Raw genomic sequence first — 9,988 nt, 5'->3', positions numbered from 1 at the left:
TATTGCATGTTAGGGTTTAAGTTTTTCTGCTTATCACCATTGTTTCGGTTTTCCTTATGTTTAGGCTTAAGCCCGTGTTATCCCTCTCTTGTACGATGACATTTAATAGATTCTGTAGATGTTCTTCATCTTCTGCTATTAGAAATGTGTCGTCGGCATATCTTAGATTGTTTATAATATGTCCCCTATCGAGATGCCTGGCATTTTTTCTATGTGTCTCATGATACTTTCACTATACCGTGAGAACAAGTCTGGTGAAAGTACACATCACTGTCTGACTTCTGTTTTAATCTGTATGTATTCGCTGATGTCGTTATCTATTCTTATTGCAAGATAGTGTAAAGGTCTACATTATGTAGGGTAGCTGCGAATAACCAATAAGCAGTCGCGGACCAACTGGCGACAGTCTTGGAGAGCGAGGTGGGACAGGGTGGTGGCAACCCTGTCTCTATAAAATACCTCATTTGCTCAGTAAAAGGACTGTCAGGCGAGAGCGAGGCGCCGAAACCTGCCACCTGCCCCCACTGCCTTGTGGGTCAGTCCTTTTGGACAAAGGCTAGCGGAGTAAACCGTACAAAGATCCAGCAGAAGGCAAGGGGAAACCACTACTGTATTCTTTCCTAAGAACGTCATGGATCAACACACAATGAATGGAGATACCGACGTCCGGTAGGGTCAGTCATGCGTAGCAGGTGACACTAGACCGCCATCAGGATACTGGTCACAAAAGGACGAAAGATACAAATATCGAAAACGCAATTTTGGCTTTGTTGCTGACAAAGAATACGAAATGCTAAATTCACTCCAATAATGTTAATGGAAATATGCGTTGAAGCCCAAAAAGATATGTGTTTATGCTCAATTGACTATGCAATAGATAGATAGATAGATAGATAGATAGATAGATAGATAGATAGATAGATAGATAGAATGATAGATAGATAGATAGATTTTTAATTTTATTTTTTTTTGGAGGGGGGGGGTAACGATTTTACGGTCAGACCCACGAGTTACTGGGGCAGTTGGGCTTCACACTGAAATTCAATATCTTCAGACAAGATCTAAACTTGGCTTGTTCAAATCTAGTTTTGACCTTGCGAGATCTTCGAGTTCTGGGTACCTGGAATGTCTGAGGGTGTCATCCCTGACTGAGAGGTTGGCGTGAAATAAAATGACTCGCCAATGTTTACGCTCGCTGGCACCCCTCGTGCATTTTGTCACATTCAGCCCAGTCGATTCTAGCCATGGACGCCCTGCAGAAAATTTTTTCTATGACTCGTCACTTACTCACGTACGTTCAGATTCCACGCCGTTTACATAATTTTATCCGTTACGCCTTTTTTTTGTTAACTGTACTTTAAGAATCAACTCTACCTTTGGCAGTGAACTTTCTACGGTGCTGCTGTATGATGAGGCGACCAGAAATAGAACCATGTTCCTGGCTTATAAATACAGCAACAGCCACAGGTGGGAGATCCCAACGGAACCCCCGAATTTCCTGAACAAGACAAACCGAGAGTGATATAGTATTATTTATCGCTTTGACTTTGAAGTGTGGTCGATTGTTTGTTTCCTGGTACCTACTCCCGAAGTGATTGTCAGTGTGACAGACAAGACGGTCCTGTTTTTAATATCTTCGTCCTTTCTTTGCCAAATCGGATTCGGGTAAGTCGACTCGCCACGACTTCTGTGTTCCGTGTCCCTTTGCAATATATCAGACATTGTCGTTGAAGTTATTGTCTTTGTTGCCGTTGATGTATTTGAAAAACATTTTTTTTAGAAATGTCATCATCGTTTTTGTCTTTAGTGTTGTTTTCATTGGGTTTGGGTTTGTTGGGTTTTTTTGTTGTTGTTGTTGTTTTTTGTTGTTTTTTGAGGGGGAAGTTGTTTTGTTTTGTTTTTTGTTCTGAATTTGTTTCCCGTCCCGTTATTAGCGTTGTCGTTGTCGTTGTTATTGTTGCTTTTGTTATTTTTGTTGTTGCTGTTATCACTGCATCTTACAACTTTTTACTGCATTTACTGTCAAAAGTTGCCATTTAAGATTCTCATTGAATGATTTCCAAGATGTTTCGAGGTCAAATAGTATTATTTTACTTGATCAGTTGTTGGGGGGTTTTTTCATTGTTTCTTTTTGTTTTGTTCAGTTTTGTTTTGCTAACATGCACCCCCATTTTTTCTGGCGCCTTTGGTGAGCCATTTCATCTTTCTTAAACTGAACTGAAATCCGGGATTTTCACACTTTATTACGAAATTTGTTTTTTACTTTTGTGTGATTGAAAAGGTCTTCTGATTACGTCATGAGAGCTCAGATAGAGGGAACGTCAGCATATTTAATCAATGGAGTGTTCCCTTCCGTCACTGGCGTGTTATAAGAACAGAAAAAAAGATATTCGTGAAAGAGCAACACTTAGTTCTACCACCATATACATGTATGTGCTGAAATCTGAAAAGACTCTCTATGCTGATGATCTTGCTTTCTGACAGTCACATCACAGCACGGTAATAGGAGCAGGAAAATTAAATAAAGACCTCAAGAGGCTCCACAATCACTGTCAAAAGTGGAAGCTCAAAATAAACTGCATGAAAAAAGTAAACACCATCTTTACAAAGAGCCATTCAAAGAAAAACTCCAACTGAAGATAGGAAATGAAAATCTCCCCTAAGAAGAATAACGAACCTACCTAGGAGTCAAACTTGACCAAAGTCTGACCATGAAAATCCAAGTACAGAGCATAAAGACACGACGAAATGAAGACTCCAACTTTTAAAGAAACTAGCAAGCGGTTCATGGGGATCAGACATGCAAACTTTGATAGCTCTATACCTTGGTTGTGTCCGATCTTCCCTGGAATACAGCAATAACCTACTCACTATGTGTAGTGCAACTACTGGCAATACCCTCGACAAGGTCCAAAATAATGTACGTGTATGTGCAGACCCAAAGAGAAAGTGACATAGTCACAGTGCAGTGCTAACAAACAAAGACATAACAAACAAACATAAACCCACCAAATAGAAAAGAAATATTTATATTTATACAAAGTATGAGAGAAAAAGGAGAGAGAGAGGGGGGAGGGAGGGAGGGAGGGGGGGAGGGAGATAGAATGGGATAGACAGACAGATATAAAGAGAGAAAAAATTAGAAGAGAGAGAGAGGGGGGTAGGGGGATATGGGCAGAGAGAGGTAAAGACAAATGGATAGACAGAGAGGGAGAGAGATAGAAAGAGAGAGAGAGAGAGATGGATAGAATGATGCAGATAGAGAGAGATAGAGACAAAAGGAGAGAAAGAGAGAGAAAGAGAGAGAGAGAGAGAGAGAGAGAGAGAGAGAAAGTGAGAGAGAGATAGATAGATAGATAGATAGAGAGACAAAGAAAGAGAGAGTGCAAAAGAGACTTTTTTCTTTAAAAGAACGGCACTTGTGTGTTTCCATATTTACCTTCCGATTACCCCAGATGGCTGCTTATTCACTTACCGAGCACAGGTAGTTTCATAATGTGCTGCCAGCACTAAGCAAGGACGAACCATGAACAGCAACAACGAAGAAAATAAATGTAAAAATCTCCAAGACAAACAGAGCAGTCAATAGCGCGGGGAATGTACAAACAAATGAACATGTTTTTCCAGCTATTGACATTCCTCCCAAAGTTCGGCAGAATTGAACCTGAATGTTGTGTTTGTTTGTTTGTTCGTATGTTTTTGTCTGTAGTTTTTTTCTTTGTTGGTTTGTTGTTTGGTTGATTGATTGGTTGGTTTGTTGCTTTTTTCGGGGGGGGGGGGGGGGGTAAGATGATAGAGAAACAAACCGTGGAAAGATGCAACCTTTTGAGAACGCATTCAAAGGGAACAAAAATTCTTTTGGACACTGTTAGAGCAAAACAAAAAAGTGACTTCCTTGCTGTCACATTTATATAATTATGGCTATATTTATATGTTTATCTTGACCTCGTTTGATTGAGTTCCTCTGGTGTTGGGGAAACAAAGTAAATAAATATGAGCGACGAAAAGTTGTTACTAAAAAATGTTGAAGTTTTGGATTGTTTTCTTTAAACAGTTCTCTTAGGTCATAATTACGTTTTCTTTCCAGGCTTTCAGTAATTTCTTTTTGTCATTTTGCGTCGAGAATTTTGACAGATTCTCGATTTGATTTCTTCGTTTCTATCTTCTTGACAATTAATGTCTGTGGTGTGGCGGTTTGGCTCTTCGTTGTGGCATGCAAATAAAATGGTATGAGTTTAACGCCCCTATCAACACTATTAGGGTTATTTAAGAGGCGGGACCTCCTAATTTAACACCCGTCTCCGATAGGACCGTGCCAAGTGGGAAGTTCGTGTAAAGTGCCTTTCTCAAGGACACAATGTCGGACCGAGCTGAGGCTCGAACCCCCGAACCCGCAATCTTACGATTACGAGTCCGGTAGCCTAACCACTCTCTCTGTTGGGCATTGGACGTTGCATCCCTCTCAGACCGAGTTGGCCCTGAAAATGATCTAAATTCTGTCAATGGGGGCGTAGAACATTGACATTTACAAAGGAAAATAAATGCAACTCTCTTTTAGTCCCTTATTACATGATTTTTTCTTTGCTGGACAGTCAATAAAATAAGTCAATATAAAGTCATCCGAGTGGTTCCAGAGTCACCGAATTCTGTCACGTATATAGTCAGTGTTGTTGGTTTTATGGCGTCGATGGTCTAGTGGTTAGGCTCTCGGACTCTCAACTATAAGGTTGTGGGTTCTAATCCCGTCAAGGGCCCAATGTTGTGTCCTTGGGAAAGGCATTTTACTCGCATCTCCTCGTTTCACCCAGGTGGGAATGGCAATGCTGCAGACAGCGAAAGATCTTGTCAGTTTGTGAGTGTTTGAGCCCTTAATCGGCTGCTTGTACTGCATGCTTTCCAAAACGCCAAGAAAGTATCTGAGATGTCAAGGGTCTGCTGGGGTCATAATACAATGTAACTGTAAAGCGCATGCTGTAGAGTGCGGATATGCCTTATATAATTGCAATTTTTATACGATATTTGCTTTCTAAAAGCGTAAGTGACCGTACACAGCAGCTGGTTTGGCTTGAACGTTGTCCCCGCCCCCCCCCAACCTCCCCCCCCCCCCCAAACTGAACCCTTCACGGTATGAGAAATTCAGTTGAAACTGTCTAAACGGCTATCCCATGTCGAAGAGAGAAAGTGACCATCTTAGCTAGATGGGCGTCTTACGTAATGTCATTTTAAAGAACGCCAAAGGGAGGGAGGTGGGGTTGGGATGTGGTCTTTTGTAAAAGTTGTTCCCGCATCCGATCCGGACATTAGGGATTACCTTGTTAGTGAGACAACTTCCTGGGCCTTCGGCATATTGTGGAAGGGTGGCCAGTTCCTTTCCACGCCGCCTTTACTCCCCCAACTCGAGGTCAGGTACCCACCACTGCTGGTTCAAATGATTACCTTGTACAGGAGACAAATGGACATCTTACACAGTGTCATTACGATGTATATAAAAATATGCAGGGGGGATGGAGTGAGAGGTCGTTAGGACAGGTGATTGTCGTATACAGGAAGCAGTTCGACCAGGTTTGATTGTAAATTATGAATCTGCCTTAGACGTAAGTGTGTTCTAGATACGAGTCGCGAGGTCATCATTATCCAGTGCCAGATCTGCAACAGACATCAGCGATCAAGGTTTTCCATTCATTCCTTTGCTCGGATGCTCTCAAAAAAAGCTACGTTTCCCTGATCTTTCCACGTAACCCATTTGTTTAGGTTCCCTAAGTATGTTGTTCTGGGCCTACCCCTGCCTCGCTTGCCCTCAATTTTGCCAGTGAGAGCTAGATGTTCAAGACCCTTATGTCTATTCAGGTGTCCCAAAAAGTGCATTTGTCGTTTCCTGATTGTTTTTAACATTGAGCGTCCCACGTGGGCTTCCTCCATCACTACCTCATTTGATTTTTTCCTTACACGATACTCTTGACAGTCTCCCAAGAAATCACATTTCTGTAGCTTCTATTTTATTTTCACCTGTTGCTGACATGTATTCCAAACATTTGGATGACATCATGCATTGGTTTGATAACGCGCTATTCACACCTGTATCTAGCATGGGAAAGACAGGGGGTGGACAATGTAACATGTCAACAACAGCTGATTCTGTCTGATTATCGTTTCCAACTGGTCATATCGAGACGTTCTAAATATTGAGAGATATTGAGAAATTCTTCAGAGTAAAACTGCATAATATGCATGCGACACATGCGTCGAAAGTGTGACACATACCAAGGGGCGGACTTTCCTATGGGCATTTGGGCAATGCCCCCTTGGCCGGTGCCGAAGGGACAAAGTGGGCCGATTCCGAAAGGAAAAAGTTCGTCGGCGCTTACTTTAGATTACTGTGTTTATAAGACCAGTACTCATTTTTCTTCAATGTTTAAAAAATCTACTTGTAACCTCGGGGGAAAAAACGTTTTAAAAGGCACGATTTTATTCTCACTGTTCACTTCGCTGAGATCCCGGCGGCCGACATTTGATAGAACTATTGTGCTAAGTTCAGAAAGATGTTTGTTTTTTTAAAAATCAGGGCAAGGCATCCCGTTTCCACTGAATTCGCTGTACAAGTTTCAACCAGTTTTTGTCAGTCAACCAGAGACTAAAAATCATAGTATTTTGCATCTGTTCAAAAGCGCAGATGCAAAAGGACCTGAAATCGGTGAAAATGTGGCAGAAGGCAGTATACTGGCACATGCAGCTGGACCTTCAGCTGTTGAAACAACGGATTTTGACCAAGGGGGAAAAGCAGTGGATTGGCAGCTGCTGCTGATCTATTAGAAGGTGAAGCAACTGAACATGACGAGGTTGACAAAAGCGGTTAATTAGTTGCTGAACCATCATCAGGTGAAATGAAAGAAATTAAACCAACAAGTGAAAGGGAAGCTTTGACCCAGGCTAGCACAGAACAGACTGCACTTACTGAACTTTAAGCCACAGGAAGTGAAGATTTCAGGATTGGTTACTTTAAGAAACCATGCACAAAAAAAGAAAGGTTGTTGTATTGGAATCATCATCCATGTCAGAAGACAGATAATCGAGTGGTGCAAAGATGTTTCATTCGTGAAGACGGCTCTAACAAAGGGTGGCTGTCTTACAACAAAAACTCCCATGCACTTCACTGTTCTGTCTGTTTGGTGTTTTCTGCCACTTCAGACACATCCGCATTTCTTGAGAAAATGAAAGACTGGCGGCAAGTTCCTTCTCCTATTGAGCATCATGAACGTTCGTCTTGGCATCTGCACTGTTCAACAGCATACCTGGTTGATAAAAAACAATCAAGCATTTCTCACGTGTTGGCGAAGGACTACTGTGATGAAGTCAGAAAGAAACGGCAAGTGATGAATCGAGTTGTGGATCTAATTAAACTCATAGGCAAGAGGTGACTAAGTTACAGAGGAAGTACGGAAGAGGCAGCCTACACTTTGGACAATGCAGAAATTGACCTTGGTACTTTCCTGGAAATTGTTAAGTTGCTGCGCAAATATGATTCATACACAGCTAATCACCTCTCTTGCGTAGTCCATAGCAGTAAGACAGAAAATGAGAAGGCAAACAGTTCGAAAGTTTTGTCCTGAACTACTGTGAATTCTATCATCACGGTTATTCGGAATAAGATCCGTTTCTTCTTTTCGGAACAAATAACAGCCATGCTTGCTGTGGAAATTGACAAAACGCAGGACATAGCAACTCAGGACCAGTGCTCCATTGTCGTTCAATATGTGGATAAAACTGGCAACATCCAAGAAAGACTGGTGAACAACGTCAAGTGCGAAGAAACTACATGCGAAACTTTTGTGCAGACTGTTTCGGAAGTTGTGCAAGGATTGAATCTTGACCTCAAACAATGCGTTGGGGATGCAACTGACAGTGCAGCAAACATGCAGAGACACTATAAAGGTTTCAGTACTCTGCTTTCAAACAAAGCTCCAATGAAGATTTATGTTTGGTGCCCCGCTCATGTATTGAATCTTTTTGTTTCGGAGGCCACAAGTTCTGTAATGAACAATGCATCGCTATTTACATTGATCTTTGATGAACGACATTGCAGTGTTCTTTCGGGAGTCTTATCAGCGGATGAACATCCGGAGCAGGCACTCGACAACTATGAAGTGTTTGGGAACCATTGGTGAGACCAGATGGTGGTCAAAAGATACTGCCATGAGGAAGGTGTTTGGTTCTTTCAACAATCCATCCGAAGCTCTGTTTGTTGAAGTGGTCACCAGCCTCAACGCTATACTTGTTTCTGACAACTCCCAAGCAGTCGTTAAAGCTAAAGTAAGTTGTTGTTGTTATCAATCCAGCAACAGCTGGGATCTCGCCCTTCTGTACAGGGACATGTAGTGATAAGTGCAGCTTTGTTGCAGTTGCTGTAATGTTCCGTAGAGTGTGTTGTCAATGTTAGGTCTCGGAGGGAGAAGTCAGCTCTGAAGCTAGAGTAAGAGGACACATTGGTGCTCTACTCAAGTTTGAAACAGTTCTCACAGCGTAAGTGTGTCTGCTAATATTTTCACGCACTACAGCCCTTTCTAAGTATCTGCAAACCGTGCAATTGGACCTTTGACTGTATGCAAGATGGTGGCGGAGTTGCTGTCAAACATGCAGACCCTCAGGGCGGACTTCGGGGTTTCTCAAAATGCAGCTGCAAAGTTTGTTCAGTGGACGAATGATGCACTGGAGGACAGCGAGTCCGATTCATTCTTGGAAGACTCGCCTCCTTTTAAACAGCGAATCTGACGCAGACGAATAGATGATGAATTCTGTACAGACGACGCTACATCAACAGCTGACCCAATGAAGAAATATCGTTTGGAAGTGTACAATCGAGTTGTGGACACCCTTATTAACAGCATTGAACAAAGATTTAAAGAATCTGCAGCGCCTAGATTGTTTGCTGACATGTCCCTTCTTCGTCCAAGAATCTATGGTGAAGTCCAATCAAAGGCTATAGAAGAGCTGCAAAAGTATTTACTGAGATTTGACGATAGCGTCATCGCTGAAGGGTTGCGAACAGAATTGCACAGCCTTGGAGAACAATAGAAATCACCGAAGCAGTCACTTGCAGACCACTATGAGGTGAAAGACAGCGATATTGACTGTACACTCAAAATGTTTCAAGCTCCACTCTTACATGTATCTCATGCAAAGCTTGCCCTCAAAGCTGTTACAAGGTGCTACTCAAGTTGAACATCTTCACCGACGCTTACAAAGACATTGGGGTTGCTTACAAACTACTACTAACCCTGTCTGTGTCGCAGGTTGCATGCGAACGGTCGTATTCTGCCCTGAAGAGAATCAAAACCCGTCTCCGAAGCACAATGACACCAGAACATCTTGAGGTATTGATGCTCATGTCAGTGGTAAAGGCGATCTTGAGCAAACTGGACAATGAAGACGTCATTGATGCTGTGGCCGCCAAAAGCAAAGAACTTCGCAGGCATCTCCTGTCTTTTTTTAGAGAAACAGAAAAAAAAATCTTAGGATGATTTGTTGGACCAGTTCTGAGAGAAAATAGTTTGCCACTTTTTGAGCATTTAAAAGCTTTACTTACACTTGTGGGGATACAAAACAACGAGTGCTAAACTATGATTTGTTCTTGCTGTTCGTCATCAAAAAAGCTTAGCTGACGGGTAAAATTCCAAGGGTGTTCTTATTTTTCTCTAATATGTATCGAATGTAGCCAAGCATTTAAACGGGGTTCTCATGGCCTAGAGGTTAAGGTGTTGGCCTCTCATTCAAAGATCCCGGATTCGAATCCGGGTAGCGACCGAAAAATTTTCTTCTCTAAAAGTGTCTCCTTTCACCTCCTTTCCTGCTCTCTAGCAATATTCTGTCGTCTGCTTTCGTCTCCTCTTTCTCCCCCCACCCCCTCACCTCCTTTGCCCCCTCCTCTGGGCTCCTGACTCTTTCTGCAGCCTTTCTACTACTACTCCTTGACTCCTTCTTACAGCTGTCTTTC

The 9,988-nt window shown here is 42.3% G+C and overlaps 1 protein-coding gene across 1 annotated transcript in view; it reads left to right on the top strand.

Moving 5' to 3' along the window:
- Window positions 1-1,482: 1,482 nt before the first annotated feature.
- Window positions 1,483-9,988, top strand: part of LOC101846598 (alpha-crystallin B chain) — a 40,118-nt gene continuing 31,612 nt past the window's right edge. Inside the window, exon 1 of the mRNA XM_005103843.2 lies at window positions 1,483-1,665. The gene's annotated coding sequence lies outside the window, so the exon portion shown is untranslated. The remainder of the gene's footprint in view (window positions 1,666-9,988) is intronic.

The sequence above is a fragment of the Aplysia californica genome, unplaced genomic scaffold, assembly GCF_000002075.1.
Source record: "Aplysia californica isolate F4 #8 unplaced genomic scaffold, AplCal3.0 scaffold00392, whole genome shotgun sequence".
Classification (NCBI taxonomy): domain Eukaryota; kingdom Metazoa; phylum Mollusca; class Gastropoda; order Aplysiida; family Aplysiidae; genus Aplysia; species Aplysia californica.
Note: the sequence above shows the minus strand (reverse complement) of the source record. Positions and strands in the feature narration are given on the sequence as shown.